Genomic DNA, 21,142 nt, shown 5'->3' on the forward strand with positions numbered 1-21,142 from the left:
GAACAGTGGGGGGAGGGGGGACCCAGTGGGAGGGGTGTGTGGGTGGTGGGCAGATGGGAGTGGGTGGGGGAGGGGAAAGAAATGGTTGTGGGGGTGGAAGTAAGTTCCACCTTTACCTTAAGGATTTCTGTGAAGGCCTCCTTAACTTCACAGTGCCTCTGAGTTGGTGGCTGTCCATAAGCAGAGTATCCTTGGCAAAGAGGTGTCTGATTTCCCTTAAACGAAGCACTTCCCTCCTATGTTTCCTTCATCCCATTCCTTGAAACTCCTTCAATCTGCAAAGAGCAGCATTTTTCATGTTGTGGATTTAGAAGGCAGTTTGTGATCTCCCAGCCCCATCACCACCTCACTGTCCAATCTCCCAGTGGCCTTTAGTGAGCGGGAGACCAAATTGTCTCTCTACAGGCCAATCCCCCTCCCCTCCACGATTCATCACCTCTGTCCATGTCACATCAGAGTGGTTACCATGATGACCCCCTAGCTGGAGCTACCTGTCTCTAGAGGTCTCCCCGTCTTCTCCCACTATCTGCATCTTTTTTTTACAGTAAATTGCTCACTATTTAATGTTGCCTGATGACAGTTTGTGAGTGGGACTGAAGAACAAGTGGACGGACCTCTGCAGCGATGATTCTGCAGTACTCCCTACTGACACCTCTATTATCCTGCTTGTACTCTGCCTTTCGGACTGAACACTGCCTTTTGTGAAACAGCTGCTGGTCTGACCGGCCACAGCACGAGACGACAAGCCCTGTGTTCGTTTCCTTCAATGTACTCTGCTCCAGCTGTTTTAAGTTGCCCAGCTCTAGAGAATTCAGCTCAGCCCAGTTCTTTCCATTTTAACAGCTTTACTCCACTCAAAACAGACAAAAGCAGTCACTCAGAAAGTGACTGACCTTCCAATTCTTTCACTGTAACAGGAAAAGGGGACTTGTCCTTCTTGGGAGAACAATAAATGACTTGATCATACAATGCAGTATCAGTGGGCACCTGATTGCTAATTGTACCTGTATCAAGTTCCAAACATTACTGTGTGTCTGCACTGAGGTACATTTCTGAAAGCTTTGGGAACCAGAGTTCATAGACACCAGATCTCTCGGGGATCTGATATACCCCTGTGAAACACACTGGCAGAAACGTGGGAGTGCCTGGTCTGTAACACCAGTGAAACTCCCCACCAGGTGTCTGCCTTGTTAAATGCAGGGTTGGTGACTCAAGGAATTCTGCAGATGCCGGAATCTGGAGCAACACACACAAAGTGCTGCAGGAACTCAGCGGGTCAGGCAGCATCCGTGGAGGGAAATAACCAGTCGACATTTCGGGCCGAGACCCTTCATCAGGACTGGAAAGGAAGAGGGCAGACGCCAGAATAAGAAGGTGGGGGGAGGGGGAGGAGCACAGGCTGGGGAGAGGTGAGTCCAGGTGAGAGGGGGAAGGTTGGTGGGTGGGGGAGGAGTGATGTAAGGGAGTGATGAAAGGGAGTGATGTAAGAAGCTGGGAGGTGATAGGTGGAACAGGCCAAGGGCTGAAGAAGAAGGAATCCAGTAGGAGAGGGCAGTGGACCATGGAATAAAGGGAAGGAGGTGGGGAATAGATGGGCAGGTCATGAGGGGGCCCCAGGAATGAGCAAAAAGAAAGGATGGGGGGGGGGGGGGTGGAAGAGGGGAGGGGTTACCGGAAGTTAGAGAAATGGATGTTGAGGCCGTCAGGTTGGAGACTCCCAAGGCGGAATACGAGGTGTTGTTTCTCCAGCCTGCGTCTGGCCTCAACGTGGCAGCAGAGGAGGCCGTGGACAGACACGTCAGTGTGGGAGTGGGATGTGGAAGGATTGGCAGTGTCTTTTTAAAATTCGTTTGCAGGATCTGGGCATTGTTGGCAAGGCCAGCATTTATTGCCCATCCCTAACTACCCCTGAGAAGCTGGGGGTGGGGTGGGGTGCGGTGAGCCACCTTCTTGACCCACTGCAGTCCGTCTGGTGAAGGCGCACCCACGGTGCTGTTAGGGAGGGAGTTCCTGGATTCAGACCCAGTGACGATGACGGAACGGTGATATACTTCCAAGTCAGGATGGTGCGTGACTGGGAGGGGAACCTGCAAGTGGTGGTGTTCCCCTGCGCCTGCTGCCCTTGTCCGTTATGGTGGTAGAGGCTGCAAGTTTGCGAGGTGCTGTGGGAGGACCCTGGGTGAGGGACTGCAGGTGGTGCACACTGCAGTCACTGTGTGCTGGTGGTTGAGGGAGGGGGTGAATGGTTGGATACGCAGTGGGGTGTAACTGGAGTGGACTGACAGCAAAGACCTTTGGGATGTCCAGAGATTGTAAAAGACATTAATGCATGCTCTTGGTGTCTACTTTGCTGAATTAAGAAGGGACCATATGATTCAGGCATGTCACTCCTGGTCATTATGGATTGAAAACTTCTGGGAAGTAAGTCTGTGGGGAAGTCAGGCAAAGGCAGAAGTAGGCTCAGCTGTGGACAGCAATTGACCAAAGAATCCATGCAGAGAGGATGTCCTGCAATTTACAGTGTAAGATGAAGCCATTCGTCAAATAACTATCTCACAGTGACTCTTGATATTCATCGTTCAAAGTCAAAGTCATCTGCACAAGTACACGTGTGCACAGGTGCAATGAAAAACTTACTTGCAGCAGCATCACAGGCACACAGCATCAGATAAGCAGCATTCACAAGAAAAACATAAACTAAACATAAATTATACAAAAATTATACAAGAAAGAACACAGAACAAAAAAAACAAAGTCCACTGTAGTGCAAAGTTGTCCCAGTGTTGCTGTACTGAGGCAGTGATTAGGGTTGTGCAGGTTGGTTCGATAACTGAATGGTTGAAGGGAAGTCGCTGTTCCTGAACCTGGTGGTGTGGGGACTTCAGGCTTCTGTACCTCCTGCCCGATGGTAGCTGTGAGAAGATGGCACGGCCCGGATGGTGGGGATCTTTGATGATGGATGTTGCCTTCTTGAGCCAGCACCTCCTGTAGGTACTCCCAATGGTGGGGAGGGATGTGCCCGTGATGTATTCGGCAGAGTCCACTACTTTCTGCAGTTTCTTACGTTCCTGTGCGTTGGAATTGCCGTGATGCAACCAGTCAGGATACCTTCATCAGCACATCTGTCGAGGTTTATCAGAGCATCCAGTAACAAGTTGAACCTCCTTAACCTCCTAAGGGACAGTAATTGGTCAATGGGACCAAATGGAAGCATTTTTTTTGATAAATTAGCCTCAGCATCTGAGGCTGCCGTAATTGAAATTCACTGTTTATAGAACATGATACGAATCATTTTATATTTGCTCCTGAACCAGCCTAATCATTGCATTGGATCTCAGCTCAGAGAGCTGCTCATGCTGTCTGCGGACTGATCCCACTGATGACTGTTCCATGACTGAGCCAGCCCTGTGGCTGACTGCACCACAAGCATGGACTCCAGCAGCTGCATAGAGCGCTCAGTCACGTAGCAAAAGGAAAGCCCCTTTCAAACTGTACAAGTTCACAATAAAGAGTGGAAAGTACACAAATGATTCAGGTGGAAACTAAAATAGCAAGGTGTAAAAAATATAAAAATAATAGAACAGCACAGCACAGGAACAGGCCCTTCGGCCCACCACGTCTGTGCTGAACACAATGCCAATCTAACCAATCCCATCTGCCATACCCCTCCATACCCCTCCATTCCCCGCTTGGTCATGTGCCTGTCTAAATGCCTCTTACACTTTGCTGTTGTATCTGCCTCCACCACCACCCCTGGCAGCCCGTTCCAGGCACCCACCGCTCTCTGTGTAAATAACTTTTCTTGTAAACCTCCTTTTAAACGTTCCCCCTCTCACCTTAAACCTTTGCCCTCTAGTATTTGACATTTCCACCCTGGGAAAAATATATACCCTATCTATGTAATATTTAATATCTTAAAAACATATTTGAAATATTTATCTGATGCAAATAAAATCCGCACAACTAAAGTTGGTTTCTCAGGCACAGTGAGGTAACCAGTTGGTATTTGTGAAATTTTTGCCAGTTTAGTGACTTCTGAAGATCGTGCTGCAAACAGCACACCCTGTGGAGGAGTGGGGAATCTCGGGGACATTTCTGGATTCCCTGTTTGACTGCACATGGTGTGCTCCCAAAGTTGTTGCCAGTGTGCGACGATCGTTTCACTTCTGTTGCTTACCAACTGTTCTCACTGCAAAATGCGCTGAAACTGTTAATGCTCGTGGCATGAGTTTTAATGACGTGCTCAGAAATAGCTACTGCTGCACGTTCCCTCAAGTATTCCAAAATAGAATGCATTTTTAAATATTAATTTATATTTCCACTTCTACTTCTTGCATATGTTCCAATCTTTATTTTGCACTCTGCAAAATGCTTTAAAAGTTAATCAAAAATTGTGTTTTTTCCCTTCCAGCTGTGCTGCCTTGAGAAACCTTTAACGCAACTGAATGATCAACCAGCTCGATGACATCACAGCGCACCGTGCTTGATGACATCATCACCATTACACCTGCAAAACCCGGGCCATCATGCCCTTGTCGCTTGCCAATCAACAAGTCAAATTGCTGAGTTTCAGCTTGTGAATGAAGGAGCTTTCTGGTCATATTGTATCCATTGCAATCAGTGGCCGTGTGCCTCCAATAAATAATTGTTGCCTGGGATCCACTCACTGGTCACTGGGTAATGGGGTTTTGATGGCTTTATCGTGTGGCTCTTATAGCAGTCAAATTGCATTCACGTGACTGCAGCATTATCAAAAATACAGTCACAGAAATATAGAAAAATAGGAGCAGATGTAGGCCTTTGAGCCTATCTCACAATTCAGTACACTCATGAATGAACCTCTACCTCTACTATATTCCCACTCTCCACCGACCCCTTGATCCTTTTGTGCTTTGAAATATATCTCCCTCTTTCTCATGTATATATAGTGATTTGGCCCCCATGCCATTCTGTGGTAGACAATTCTAAGTGAAGAGACTTCTGGTTTTCTTGGTCACCCGATATCCCGAAGCTCTGCTCTTATAAATCTTTGTCAGACGAGACAAAGCAGATTGTTCTTTCTTGATGGATGGTGTGACTGTTGCTGTATTTTTAAGAGGGATGAACTGAAAGTAGCAAAGTTCTTTCCTCCACTGGTTTCACTGGAAAGTTTAAAGGAGATGTGCGGGGCAGGTTTTTTACACAGGGAGTGGTGGGTGCCTGCAATGTGCTGCCTGGGGTTGTAGTGGAGGCAGACACAATAGAGGTGTTTAAGAGGCATTTAGACAGGCATATGCAGGGAATGGGTGGATATGGATCATGTGCAGGCAGATGGGATTAGTTTAATTTGTCAAGGACCCCACCCACCCCGGACATTCTCTCTTCTCCCCCCTCCCATCAGACAGAAGATACAAAAGCCTGAAAGCACGTACCGCCAGGCTCAAGGACAGCTTCTATCCCACTGTTATAAGACTATTGAATGGTCCCCTAGTATGATGAGGTGGACTCTTGACCTCACAATCTACCTCATTATGACCTTGTACCTTATTGTCTGCCTGCACTGCACTTTCTCTGTAACTGTAACACTTTATTCTGTATTCTGTTATTGTTTTCCCTTGTACTACCTCAAGGCGCTGATGTGATGAAATGATCTGTGTGGACGGCATGCAAAGCAAAGTTTTTCACTGTACCTCAGTACACGTGACAATAATAAACCAATTTACCAATTTACCATCGTGCTTGGCATAGATATTGTGGGCTGAAGGGCCTGTTCCTGAGCTGTACTGTTCCATGTATCTTATGAATTTATGAAGCTGTAATACTGGCTTAGCACAAAATAGATAATTTAATTTCGTAGTTTGTCGGCTCTTGGACTGTACCCACTGGAGTACAGAAGAATGAGAGGGGACCTCATAGAAACATTTAGAATGTTGAAAGGACTAGACAGAGTAGATGTGGCCAAGCTGTTTCCCTTGGTGGGTGAGTCCAGGACCAGAGGGCACAATCTTAGAATTAGAGGGTACAGGTTTAAAACAGAGATGAGGAGAAATTTCTTTAGCCAGAGGGTAGTGAAATTATGGAATTCTTTGCCACGTACAGCAGTGGAGGTCCGATCACTGGAGGCGTTTAAGGGGGAGATAGATAGTTATCTAATTAGTCAAGGTATCAAGGGATATGGGGATAAGGCTGGAAATTGGGGCTAGAAAGGAATAGTTTTTCCCCTGGCAGAGTGTTCCAGTCACCCACCGCTCTCTGTGTAAAAAACTTGCCTTGCACATCTCCTTTAAACTTTCCTCCTCTCACCTTAAAGCTGTGATCTCTAGTGTTTGATATTTCTACCCTGGAAAAAATATTCTGACTGTCTACCTTATTTCATACCTCTCATAATTTTATAAACTTCTATCAAGTCCTCCCTCAACCTCTGATGCTCCAGAGAAATCCAAGTTTGTCCAGCCTCTCCTTATATCCCATACCCTCTAATCTAGGCAGCATCCCGGTAAACTTCTCCTACACCCTCTCCAAAGCCTTCACACCCTTCCTGTAATGGGGCAACCAGAATGGTGCACAATGCTCCAAGTGCGGCCTAAGCAAAGATCAAATCCAGACACCTGCCCAGCAGTTGAGGGAATGAACCACATCCATTCCTTAGAAATGGCTGAAACAGTGGCTATAAACGGTGAAGGTTCCTGAGAATCCTCTTCCAAGTGCTTCCTGGGCACTGTTTCTCTCTGATCAGGTCTTTTCTTTGCCAGTGCATTCCTTTTAATGTCAATCCTTTCCCTCTAAATTTCATGTGCTCTTGCCTGAACCTGTGTCTCCTACCACCGACCAGCCTTTGCCTCCGTTCCACAGGAGCGGCTGGACACAGAATTACCAAACATGGCAGGATGTGGAAGTGAATCAATTCTGCTCATGTCTGCTAATGTCACTGGTTAAATTAAACTGGTCATGTGTTTAATGTCCTTTGTGGCATCTGGCTTAGGAAAGTCCTGAAGTTATGAGTGTCTTATTGCTTACTGAGTGGTTCTGGCAATACTGTAGGGGGTGAAGATATTCAAACTGTATTTACTAAGGAATGGATGTGGTTCATTCCCTCGACTCCGGGGCAGGGTGTCTGGATCTCATCAGCACTGGACACCAATAGATGAGTAAAAAATGGATTTAACTGACCTAAACAGTTCAAAGAGTCACACGACACAGAAATAGGCCCTTGGCGCACTGACTCCACACTAACCAACGAGCGTCCATTCACCTCTTTTACACCCCTTCCCAGTGGTGTTGCTGACCTGGGTTCAATTCCCACCGCTGTCTGTAAGGAGTTTGTACGTTCTCCCCGTGTCTGCGTGGGTTTCCTCCGGGTGCTCCGGTTTCCTCCCACATTCCAAAGACGTACAGGTTAGGAAGTTGTGGGCATGCTGTGTTGGCGCCGGAAGCGTGGCGACACTTCGGGCTGCCCCCAGAACACTCTACGCAAAAAATGCATCTCACTGTGTGTTTCGATGTACATGTGACTAATAAAGAAATCTTATATCTTATCATTCCATTATTGTCACTTCAGCATTTCTTTTTGCACTTCCTCAGTTTGCATGACAATCTTTGCACCATTCTGCTGTTTTAGTGCTCGTTGCTGTATTTATTGCTGTATTTACTATTACCACGTACACTGTGAGCTTCAAACGAGCATGGAACTTGGTTGCACCCTGGTGTATAGGACAATAAACAAGCCCGAATCAGACGCCTTCCAGACTTGGGCTGTAGGTTCCAGTTGCTGCAACCTCCCGTCACTGTGCCCACAAACAGCCACTCAGAGCATCTGCAGGAGGTCCCCGATGCCCACAGAGCCACGAGAGGCATTGGACGGGAAGGGGGAGAAGGCTTGAGCAGGTGTTGGGTTGGAGGAAAAATTGTTAGGGAAGAGAAATAAGGGATGATCCCATTTTGTAAAGAATTCCCCCTGGTTCCAAGCTGATCAGTTTCTAGTGCAGTGACCTATTTTGTCAAAAGTACTTGGGCAAATTCAAAATTGCCAGCCACTGATTCATGATGCATCGTTACCAGAGAGAAATGCGGCTGCCGCTTCATTGCTACAGCATCGAGGTAGTGGCAGCAATGGTCGGACTACTGCAGACCCTGCTGCATGCTGAAAGAAAGGTGCAGCCAGTGGCCAGGTTAAATAGGGGTTGCACAGGCTTTTCGAGGAGTCCTGTTCAGCCTGAAGAGAGCAATGACAAGGGCAGGTAGCAGCAGGGGTGTTGGCTGCAGGTACAGACCAATCTGCTGCTGCCTCCTGAAGTTGTAATTAACTGCTTAAAGAGCAAAAATTGAGCTATTTCACAGCTCCTAACGGTGACTGAGCCTCATGATTTGGCTTATGGACTGGACGGTACTAACATTGAGACACAAGAGACTGGAATCTGGAGCAAAAAAACAGCTGCTGGAGGAACTCAGCGGGTCAGGCAGCATCTGTGGAGGGAAATGGGCTGTCAACGCCTCCCGTCGAGACCCTTCATCAGGACTGCCATCTGTAAAGGGAAATTCCTCCAGCATTTTGTTTTGGCTACAGTTCCGATATGGTCTAAACAAATAGCCAGCAGCTCATTGACTCCCTACAAATGGGCGGCCCAGTGGCGCAGCGGGTAAAGCCGCTGCCTCACAGCTCCAGTGACCCGGGTTCAATCCCGACCTCCGGTGCTGTCCGTGTGTGGAGTTTGCACGTTCTCCCTGTGACCGTGTGGGTTTCCCCCCGGGTGCTCCGGTTTCCTCCCACATCCCAAAAACGTCTGGGTTGGTAGGTTAACTGGTTGCTGTATATCACCCCCGGTGTGTGGGTGAGGGGTAGAATCTGGAGGGAGTTGATGGGAATGTGGGGAGAATAGGTTACAGGGAAAATTAGTGGGGGAATGGGATTGTTCTGTGATCAGCACAGACTCAATGGGCTGAATGGTCTCCTATGTTGTATGGAAATTTGGCATGTCCCCAATGACTCTCACCAATTTTTACCCATGCACCGTAGAAAGCATCCTATCTGGATGCATCACAGCTTGGTACGGCAACTGCTCTGCCCAGGACCGCAAGAAACTGCAGAGAGTTGTGGACACAGCCCAGCACATCACAGAAACCAGCCTTCCCTCCATGGACTCTGTCTACACTTCTCACTGCCTCGGTAAAGCAGCCAACATAATCAAAGACCCCACTCACTCCGGACATTCTCTCTTCTCCCCCCTCCCATTGGGCAGAAGATACAAAAGCCTGAAAGCACGTACCACCAGGCTCAAGGACAGCTTCTATCCCACTGGTGTCAGACGTTAATGGTGAACTCATGCTCTCTCAGTCTACCTCATCATGGCCCTTACTGTCTGCCTGCACTACACATTCGCTGTAACTGTAACACTATATTCTGCATTCTGTCATTGCTTTTCCCTTGCACTACCTTGATGCACTTACGTTTGGAATGACCTGTCTAGGTGGCAGGCAAAACAAAGCTTTCCACTGTATCTCAGTACATGCGGCAATAATAAACCAATTATCTATTACCAATTATTAAAGTCCTGGAAATGTTGCAGCTCAGTAGGTCCATTGAACATGTGAACATAAAAGACCGACATTGCTACAGCACCTTTCATGTAACACATTTTGGAACATCCTAAGTCTGTGAAGGGCACTATTGAAATGAAAGTTCTTTCACTCAGGGTACAGGTAATTAGGTACAAGCAGAAATGAATCTTATTGTGAGTCAGGACAGGAGGAGTGAGAAAACACAAAGACAAAGCAATGTGGATGGAGATGGTGAACTCTCTCATTCTCATCTCATCGATATAAGGATTACTAGCAAACAGATTCGAATCAGGCAGGAAGTGTAACAGACACAGCTGGACAAGAACGTTCTTCTTCAGAATATTCCCTTGTGGGTGTGAAGCCACGCATCTGCCATTCCATTGTAGGCACTCAAAGAGAGCAGGGGTCACAGAGGTTGCACCTATGTTGGTCGAGATCCTCATGTATATTCAGTAGGGTTTAAAGTGGTCTGGCTCCAAGCAATAATTCATCACAATTCATCACAAAGTAAACAGCATCAATCCCTGAGCAGTTGGTCGATCCGAGGCCGAATTCACATCTGACACTGAGACGGCAACCCTGCAGAGTCATGTCAGGATCTTACACAGCCCCACGACACAAAAGGTTATGGGACTGATCTGTGCATTTAAATGAAGCATCAAAGGATTAGAACGAATCAGCTCTCCAAGCTCCTGGTTTGAATAAACAGCAATAAAGCACAATTCACCTTCGATGCACGAAATAAAATATTAACCCCTAAATCCTGTGTTTCAAACATTTGTTTTCTGGCATTGATCGGTTGTGGAACTGCCATCAGTGACCCCAGCAAGTGAGATCAGTCCACAGACAGAATGAGCAGCTCTCTGAGGCAAGATCCAACACAATGGTTCTGCCAGTTCAGGAATAAAGATAAAATGATCCATAAATAGTATCAGCTTCTGTTTTTGAGGAGGGTGTTAGCAAAGAGGCTCCTTTAGTAAAAATCATAAGCTGAGGTGTAACTAGATCCTTTTGTATATGATGGTCCAATAAGTAATTTTGTATGTTACAGTCTATAACAGAACTGTATTTTACTCTGACTTCAAATTATATCATAATGATTGCACATAAATCTCAAACCTTATTAATATCAACCCTTTCATTCCAGGAACTGTAGAATGATACAATGCAGATACATTGAAAGAGCTATCAAATTACTCCCACTTCTCCGCTCAGTCTCTATGGCAGTTTAATTTTTTTCTCCTTTTGCCTATTCCTCCAATTCCCCTACCAAACATAGAACCTCAAACAGTACAGCACAGGAACAGGCCCTTCCGTCGACAATGTTTTGCCAAACGCACGGTAGTGTAGCGGTTAGCATGATGCTATTACAGCGCCAGTGACTGGGGTTCAATTCCGGCTGCTGTCTGTAAGGAGTTTGTACGTTCTCCCCGTGTCTGTGTGGGTTTCCTCCGGGTGCTCCGGTTTCCTCCCACATTCCAAAGACGTACGGGTTAGCCGGGTAACATGGGTGTAATTGGGCAGCACGGGCTCGTTCGGCCAGAAGGGCCTGTTACCATGTTGTGTAAATAAAGTTTTTCGAATTGCGAATTCGAGATCGAACTTGAAGGCAGAATACAAGGTTAATGGCAGGACTCTTAGCAGTGTGGAGGAACAGAGGGATCTTGGGGTCCACGTCCATAGATCCCTCAAGGTTGCCACGCAAGTCGATAGGGTTGTTAAGAAGGCGTATGGAGTGTTGGCCTTCATTATTCGGGGTACTGAGTTCAAGAGTCGCGAGGTGATATTGCAGCTCTATAGAACTCTGGTCAGACCACGCTTGGAGTGTTGTGTTCAGTTCTGGTCGCCTCGTTATAGGAAGGATGTGGAAGCTTTAGAGAGGGTGCAGAGGAGATTTACCAGGATGTTGCCTGGATTGGAGAGCATGTCTTATGAGGATAGGTTGAGCGAGTTGGGGCTTTTCTCTTTGGAGAGAAGGAGGATGAGAGGTGACTTGATAGAGGTGTACAAGATGATAAGAGGCATAGATTGAGTGGACAGTCAGAGACTTTTTCCCAGGGCAACAATGGCTAACACGAGGGGACATAATTTTAAGGTGATTGGAGGAAGGTGTAAGGGGGATGTCAGGGGTAAGTTTTTTACACAGAGAGTGGTGGGTGCGTGGAACGCACTGCCGGCAGAGGTTGTGGGGGCAGATACATTAGGGACATTTAAGAGACTCTTAGGTAGACACATGAATGATAGAAAAATAGGGGGCTACATGGGAGGGAAGGGTTAGATAGATCTTAGAGCAGGATAAAATGTCGGCACAACATTGTGGGCCGAAGGGCCTGTACTGTGCTGTAGTGTTCTATGGTCTAAAAAACTAATTTAAACTAGTAATTAAAACCCTAACTAAACTAATCCCTTCTGTTTACACAGTGTCCACATCCCTCCATTCTCTGCACATTCATGTGCCTATCTAAGAGCCTCTTAAACCCCTCTATCGTATCTGCCTCCACCCCCACCCCTGGCAGCACATTCCAGGCACCCACCGCTCTCTGTGTAAAAAACCTGCCCCGCACATCTCCTTTGAACTTACCCCCCTCACCTTAAATTCATGCCCTCTAGTATTAGACATTTTGATCCTGGGGAAAAGATACCGGCTCTCTGCTCTATCTCTGCCTCTCATAATCTCACAAAATTCGATCAGGTCTCCCCTCAGCCTCCGCCTGTTCCTGTTGAATCTGCTTTCAGGCAGTGTGACTGTGTCGGTCTGATGCTGACACTGTGTGCGCCCAAAGGCATCCTTGCTCTGAAGCCCCTCACTGCCGTGAAGGCACAGACCCCCTCAATAAAAATTAACCCCCATTAGGATGTGGAGACCTCAATTCATTTCCACCTTTTGTACTTAAATTTTTTGCCCAAATTAAAGCAACCACTTTTATCTGCACTTGATGTTTTGTTTTCAGAGATTAAAGACTTTGATTCACTCTGCAAAATCTGCCCTCCTCCCCCTCCCCCCTGTTCCAGCCCCATGGGAACACACACATGCACAGATCTGTGCTGAATCCAGACTGCCGTCTGAAGCTGTGCTCATCAGCCCTGTTAAGCTGCCACACATCACGTCCACAAAGCAAGTCTTTCTCCGCCCAAGGGTCTATTCATCAGCTCTCCAGCAGCACCCTCTCAGTCAGGAACCTTCGCTGTGGTTTTAAGTGGGGGTGGGGGGGAGGGTGGGGAAGGGAGTGAGGTAATCTGGCAGATGGCGTTTGTTGATCCGTTTATTCTCCACAGAGAAAGAAACGTGAATGTTCCCACGGCAGGAGTTCTCAGTGTGATATATTCAATGCTCCCAGATCAGACCGCACACACTCACCCCTCCCCATCTCCTGACCAACCCCAGCCCAACACCACCACTCTCCTCCAACAACTCCCCCCACCCATTTAAAGAGCTGATCCTTGCTGGGCGCCTCAACTGTGTAGCACCTGCCAGCTCCTGCCCCACCCCTTCCCCTTCCCTGGCTCTCTCCCCTCCCCTCCTTCAGTCCAGATGAAGGGTCCCGACCCAAAACATTGACTGTCCACCACAGATGCCGCCTGACCCATTCAGTTCCTCCAGCATCTTCTCTGTTGCTTCCTTGATGCATGTAGGGAAGCAGCTCGACTATGGGGGCATCACAGGCAGGACCAATCCTTTTTCTTTCGCTGCAGTTTCCGGCGTGGCAGCGATCAGGATTGGGAACCCTGGCTCATTCCCTGTCCTCCGTACCAAAGAGGCAAAGAAAGAACTCACCTTTCTGTGAGCACTTTCACAACCTCAGGGCGTCCTGAGGCGGCTTACAGCCAATGACGTCTGTCTGATGAAGCACCGCCATGTGGTTGTGACGTGGGAAACGTGGCGGCCAATGTGCACAGAGCAAACTCCCACAGTGGGCAGTGTGAGAGTGAATGGGTCAACCTGTGTGGCTGGGACATTGGGATAACTCCCCCGATTGTTTCCTGGGATCCTGAGTGTCTCCGCCGAACATCTCATCTGTAAGACTGAACCTCTGACAGCGTGGCGCTTGCTGGGGACTGACATTGGAAACGTCAGCCTAACGGGGATGAGACTTGAACATAAGAGCATAAGAAGTAGAAGCACTGGGATGAGTAAATGGTCAGCAGTCATGCTGAGCCCATATGATGGGCCAAATGGCCTGTTTCCCTCTGTATGCCTCTGACTCTAAGCAGGATCAGGCCATCAACCCTTGCACCTGTTTTGCCGTTCATGGCTGATCTTTTACCTCAGCCCCACCTTCCTGAACCAACCACGTTTCCCGGAAGATCCAAAAATCTATCAATCCATCTTGAATATCTTCAGCGACCGAGCGTCCCCAGCCCTCCTGGTGGAGACTTCCAAAGATTCACCACCCTCTACTTCCTCAGCCTCTACTTCCTCAGGAGGCTAAAGAAATTCAGCATGTCCCCTTTGACATTTTATCGATGCACCATAGAAAGCATCCTATCCAGATGCATCACGGCTTGGTACAGCAACTGCTCTGCCCGGGACTGCAAGAAACTGCAGAGAGTTGTGGACACAGCCCAGCGCATCACGGAAACCAGCCTCTCCTCCTTGGATTCTGTCTATACTTCTCGCTGCCTTGGTAAAGCAGCCAGCATAATCAAAGACCCCACCCACCCCGAACATTCTCTCTTCTCTCCTCTCCCACAGGGCAGAAGATACAAAAGCCTGAAAGCACGTACCACCAGGCTCAAGGACAGCTTCTATCCTGCTGTTATAAGACTATGAATGGCTTCCTAGTATGATAAGACGGACTCTTGACCTCACAATCTACCTCGTTATGACCTTGCACCTTATTGTCTGCCTGCACTGCACTTTCTCTGTAACTGTAACACCATTCTGCATTCTGTTATTGTTTTCCCTTGTACTACCTCAATGCACTGATGTAATGAAATGATCTGTACGGATGGCATGCAAAAGAGCGTTTTTCACTGTACCTTGGTAAATGTGACAATAATAAACTAATTTACCTATTTACCCTCTGGGTAGATCTCATCTCTCTCCTGCATGGCCGACCCTTTATTCTGAGACTGTGACCCTAGGTTCTGGACACTCCAGGCAAGGGAGGCATCAGCTCCACATACACTTTGTTAAGACCTGTAAGAACTTTGAATGTTTCAATGAGATCACCTGTCATTATTCTAAACTGGAGATTGTAGACCAAGTCTGCTTAACGTCTCTACATAGGACAAACACACCATCCTGGGAATCAATCTGCTGAACCTTTGCTGCACCCTCTCTATCTGAGGTAGGGAGACCAGACTTGTATGCAATTTTGTAGAGAGGTTCTCAGCAAGGCTTACTTAGTCGTAGTAAGGCGTCCTTAGTTTTATACAGGCAGTCCCCAGGTTATTAAAGGTGAGAACTGTTTGTGATCTTATTTCTCTGTAAGACAGAGACGTCCATTTTCAGTAGTAACCCATGTCGTATCACTACATACACTTGCTATATTCCTTTCATTTCATTGAATATTCAGCCTAATGATACCCACAATTAACCTAATGGAATATATTCTGTATCCAGTCATTAACAATTGCCACAAAGCATTTTATTATTCTTATTACTATCTTGAACAATGCTTTAAAAATGCATGGGAGAATTTGCATTGTCAGATTTCTGTAGGTCAGGCCACCTGTAACCTGCTCGATGTACCTGCAGGTTAACTGTCAGTGATTGGTGGACGAGGACTTCCCGGCATGCCAGGCTGCGGACCGCGGTGATGTGACAAGTAGTGCATTAGTGAGGCGCCGTCTGGAAGAGAGAAGAAGCAAAGTGGGAGATAATGTATAGAAGTGAGGGAAATGGTGCAAGTCAGCAGGAGATTGGGTGAGGTAGGTGGGATGGGGGGGTGGGGGGGTGATGGTATTGAACCGTAAAAGACCCTAAGGGGGACTTCACAGGGTAGATGTCGAGATGTTGCCACAGTTACGAGATTAGGGGCCGGTCATTTAAAACTGAGGTGTGTAAGAACTTGCATTTAAGGTGAGAGGGGGGTAAATTCAAAGGAGATGTGCGGGGCAAGTTTTTTACACAGAGAGCGGTGGGTGCCTGGGATGTGCTGCCAGGGGTGGGGGTGGAGGCAGATACGATAGAGGCGGTTAAGAGGCTCTTAGATGGGCACATGGATGTGCAGGGAATGGAGGGATATGGATATTGTGTAGGCAGAAGGGATTAGTTTAGTTCGGCTTTTAATTAGTTTGGCACAACATTGTGGGCCGAAGGGCCTGCTCCTGTGCTGTGCTATGTTCTTATGTTGTAACTTCTCACAGAAGGTGGTGAATCTCTGGAATTCTCTCCCTGCAGACGATTGGGATCATTGGGCGTATTTAAAGAGGAAGTAGATACATTTTTAAAAGATCAGGGGATTGACGGCGACGGGGAACCGGCACAGAAGAAGGGACGAGGCCTGGGGCAGACCAGCCATGATCATATGGAATGGCAGGGGCAGGCTGGAGGGGCCGAGTGGCCTACTCCTGCTCCTGTCTTCCTGTGTGACCTTGTGTGCTGTGCAAGCGAGAGACTGGTGGAATGGCAGAAATCACGTTTTCAGCCGGATGACTGGAGGTCGTCAAGTTTGACACTGAGGTCTGAAAACTGAGTCAGCCCTGTCCAAGGGAGGAGGAATTTGTCCAACTAACGTCTGCCTGCTCTCTCAACGTGATCTATCGAACAGCAAAGTAAATAAGAGCAATTTATTCATTCTGTACAAAACAGACTTACTGGAATTACTTCAAGCTGAGGTAATAAACTTAGACAGTATGTTAACTCTGGTGTTGACAGTGGTGTTATGCAGACATGCCAAATGAACAAATAAGTCTTTTCCATGTGGGATGTGAATATCCAGATACACCCAAACTGAATAGATCCAAAACAGGGGTAGTGCCTATGACATCCAACGTGGGATGGGCTTCAACCATTCACAAGCATTACATTAAACTTTCAACACTCAGTGATGGCGTGGGGCTCCGCCCGGGTGCTCCGGTTCCCTCCCACACCCCAAAGACGCGCAGATTGGTGGGTTAATTGGCCGCTGTCAGTTGTCCCTAGTGTGTGGGTGGGAAAAAGATTGAAGGGGGATTGATGGGCACGGGGGAGAGAATAGGTTGCAGGGAAGTAGTGGGACTGAAGGGTGTGCTCTGAAGGCTGGCACTAAATCGATGGGATGAATGGCCTCATTGTGTGTCCTTAGGAAATGTGAAATACTTCAGAAGACCCCAGAGGTTAAACACTTGGTGCCTACAGTGCCCATTGCAACTGACTGTTTATGCCAGGGCCCGCAATTATTGACTGATTAGACCACATACAGCAACTAATATGGACTGGTGCCCATTGTAATTGACCACTGCCTAAAGTCACTGGTAGTACACCCCTCTCATCTGGTGTCAACTCATATAGTTAACTTGGCATGTCCTCAGCACTCTGAATCAGCACATGATGCGTTCCAAACTGATTTGACTCAATCAATTCCTTTTAAACTAATGGTAATTTACTGGCGAGGCTACCAATGATATATAACTTTTCGATTTCACTTCAGATTCCCAACATCTTCAGTATTTCAGTTTTGCAATATTAAAAGATTTCCCTTGGGGTGTCAGGTGACAGAGTGTCAGATGGAAGTCAAGATTGTGGAGGTTTTGGGGACGGAGAGAGGGAAATAAGTCAATGGCTTTTATGAAGCATTCCTGAGGTTTGACCCAACCAGATCAGAGTGTAGTGGTGAAGCATTTACTGCGTGATAGACTTTGACAAAGGCTTTCTGATTCATGGTAAGTCCAAGTCTTTCTGCAGCCTGAATGTGACTGACATTCCCTTCTCATATCTCCCATCATTTCTTACAACGCAAAAGGAGGCCACTCAGCCCATTTAGTCTCTGCCGGCTCTTGGAGCATTCCCATCAGTCCCATTCCCCCACCGACTTCCCTGCAGCCTCTTCTCCTCCACGTACTCATCAACTCCCCCACCCCCAGATTCCACCCCCCACCTACACACGTGGGGTAATTATGACCAATGGTAACCTCAGCTCTGCCTTCTTCGTGTGTATCCCTGCCAAGAGAGTTGGGGTGGGCTTTCTGACCCTGGGGAGCATCACAGCCCCCAGCCCCTAGGCCCTTCCATGCCCCCATCTTGTCCTCACCTCGTGTCGTGACGTTCCTGCCAAATTTCACTCCAGAGTAAAACTCCAATTATCTGCTGTCCAGCCATTCGGAAATCCCAATGTTAGGGCATCTGGCTCACCAGGTAATGTTTCCTGCTGGGACCTCAGATTGCACACTCACTTCCCATTCACCAGGGCCAGAGGGAGGTACAGAGGGATCTTAGGGTCCGAGTCCAGAGCTCCCTGAATGCGGCCACACTAGTAGATCGTGTGGTAAAGAAGGTGTATGGCATGCTAGACTTCAACGGTCAGGGCATTGAGTATAAGAGTCAGGAAGTCACGTTGCAGCTGTATAAAACTTTGCTTAGGCTGTACTTGGAGTATTGCGTGCAGTTCTGGTCACCCTGTTACAGGAAGGATGTGGAGGCTTGGGAGAGGGTGCAGAAGAGGTTCACCAGGATGTCTCCTGGATTAGAGGGCATGAGCTATAAGGAGAAGTTGGACAGGCTTGGATTGTTTTCTCTGGAGGTTGAGGAGAGACCTGGTAGAAGTTTATAAGATTATTAGAGGCATAGATAACGTGGACAGTAAGAGTCTTTTTCCCAGTGTAGAAATGTCGAATACTAGAAGACATGCATTTAAGATGAGGGAGGAAAGTTCAAAGGAGATGTGCAGGGCAAGTTTTTTATACAGAGAGTGGTGGGTGCCTGGAATGTGCTGCCAGGGGTGGGGGTGGAGGCAGATACGATCGAGGCGTTTGAGAGGCTGTTAGACAGACACATGGATGTGCAGGGGATGGAGGGATATGGACATGGTGCAAGCAGAAGGGATTAGTTTGGATTGGCATCATGGTTGGCACAGACATAGTGGGCCGAAGGGCCTGTTCCTGGGCTGTACTGTTCGATATTCACTCACCGGGACCCCTCCATACTGATGCGGTGATCAAGGCAGCACAATCAGTGGATATATGTACTTTCTTGGGTGTCTGAGAAGTCCACGAGGATTCTCTCGAACTTCTGCAGATGTGCGATAGAAAGTACCCCGACGGGCTGCCCCTCAGCCTGGTGCAGCAACTGCTCTGCTCCAGACCGACAGAACCCGCGGAGAGTGGCAAACACTGCCCAGTCCATCACCGGCTCCTCACCTACTTCCTTCCAGCCCATCTTCACGGGGCGTTGCCTCGGGAAGGCTAACGGTATCGTCAGGGATGTCTGTCACCCTGACCGTTCCCTATTCTCTCTACTACCTTCTGGGAGAAGATACAGGATCTTGAAAGCCCAGACGTCCAGACTCAGGAACAGCTTCTTCCCCACTGCTGTCAGACTCCTGAACCAGTCACCTCTGTCACATCCCCTTCCCGGTGGGGCTGCCACCTTCTCCAACCCTTAACTCCACCTCTTCTGTTGTCACTTTGGCATTCCTTTTTGCGCTACCTCGGTTTGCAAGACTGTACTTCGAAGTCAAAGTCGAGTTTATTGTCACATGCACAGGTGCAATGAAAAACTTACTTGCAGCAGCAACACAGGCACAGCATCAGATAGGCAGCATTCACAAGAAAAACATAAATTAAACATAAATTATACACAATTTTTACAAGAAAAAACACAATGAGAACAAAAAAACACAAAGTCCATTACAGTGCAAAGTGGTCCCAGTGTTGCTGTACTGAGGTAGTGATTGGGGTTGTACAGGTTGGCTCAAGAACCGAATGGTTGAAGGGAAGTAGCTGTTCCTGAACCTGGTGGTGTGGGACTTCAGGCTTCTGTACCTCCTGCCCGACGGTAGCTGCGAGAAGATGGCACGGCCCGGATGGTGGGGATCTTTGATGATGGATGTTGCCTTCTTGAGGCAGCGCCTCCTGTAGATACTCCCGATGGTGGGGAGGGATGTGCCCGTGATGTATCGGGCAGAGTCCACTCCTCTCTGCAGCTTCTTACATTCCTGCGCATTCGAATTGCCGTCCCAGACCGTGACGCAACCAGTCAGGATACTTTCAACAGTACATCTGTAGCAGCATCAGCAGTCCTTTGTTTCTCTGATATGACTACTCCACTGTGAAGTCTCTTCAAGAATGCCCGCTTTGAAGAAGTTTTCTTCCTCTCTTCGATGGGAGGTCTGTGAGTCCCTCCCTCACTGCTCCCCCTCTGTCATCTCTTCTGCCCTCGAACACGTCCTCACTCAGACTCGGTTCCACAGCCATGTGAACTTCCTCGCTTGGCGTCTACACCGCCATCTCGTTCCGCATGGAATCCACGTCCATTTCCAGACCTCCCAGTTCAGCTCCAGCCTGGATCTCTGGTACGCTCACTCTATCCACCTTCTTCCCTTTCCCAAACTTTTTTTTCCCTTTCTCTCCTTCCCTTTGACCCATCCCCCGGTGGATCTGCTCTCCCCTCCTCCCCCACACCTGCCCATCACTGTCTCTTACCTGCATCTACCCATCACCACCTTGTGCCCACCCCGCCTCCCCTCTTTTGTCCACCTATCACTGCTCTGCTTTTCCCTCCTATATATCGGGCTTCCCCTTTTCCTATCGAGTCCTGAAGAAGGGTCCTGACCCTAAACGTTGACCGCCTGCTTTCCTCCATGGATGCTGCCTGACCTGTTGAGTCCCTCCAGCATCATCGTGTTTTTCATCTAGATTCCAGCATCTGCAGTCCTTTGTTTCTCTAGTACATCTGTAGAAGTTTGTTAGAGTGTTCGGTGACAAGCCAAACCTCCTTAAGAAAATTAAGACCCTGTCTCGCCTTCCTTGTGATTGCATCTATGTGCTGGGCCCAGGACAGATCGTCCGTTACATTTGCACCATTCTGCTGTTTTGTGCTCGTTGCTGTATTTATTGCTGTATTTATTATTACCACGTACACTGTTTACTCTGTGAGTTTTATGCGAGCAAGGAACTTCATTGCACACTGGTGTATGTGACAATAAACTAATCTGAATCTGAATCCCCTGTGGAGGTTTTGAACTACCGTAAAGACACTGACATCATCCTTTCTCAGAGATCCATAACTGGCTTCAGCCCACGCTCAGTTAGTGTGGAGGGTGAGCACACATGGTGTGACACAGTGGCTTGTCCACCCTGTTGCTCGAATCATTTGATTCAGGTCAGAGATTCAGACAATGCAGCCTTCCCCAGAATTGTGCCTCCACATAAGGATGGCTTTGTCTCAGCTCAGAAGGCCTCTCTCTCACTCTCTCTGCTAATGGCTAGCTCTGAGTTGCCAAGGCAACGAAAGTGGTAGGGCTGTTGCAAGTGCAAATGCAGACGGGAAGGATGATTTCACAAGGAAGTGGAGAAGGGATTGTTTAAGAGAATGACAGCTTTGAGAGGAATTTCTAATTAATAGTTGGGGCCTGGATACAGGGAACAAGAAAATATGTGTGTGGGGCTCGGGGTGGTAGAGAAATGGCCAGTTCTTTCTCTTTCTGAAAGGGCATATTTGCAATTTTGCCAGAAATCAATTTAT

This window comes from Pristis pectinata, chromosome X, assembly GCF_009764475.1.
Source record: "Pristis pectinata isolate sPriPec2 chromosome X, sPriPec2.1.pri, whole genome shotgun sequence".
NCBI classification, from domain to species: domain Eukaryota; kingdom Metazoa; phylum Chordata; class Chondrichthyes; order Rhinopristiformes; family Pristidae; genus Pristis; species Pristis pectinata.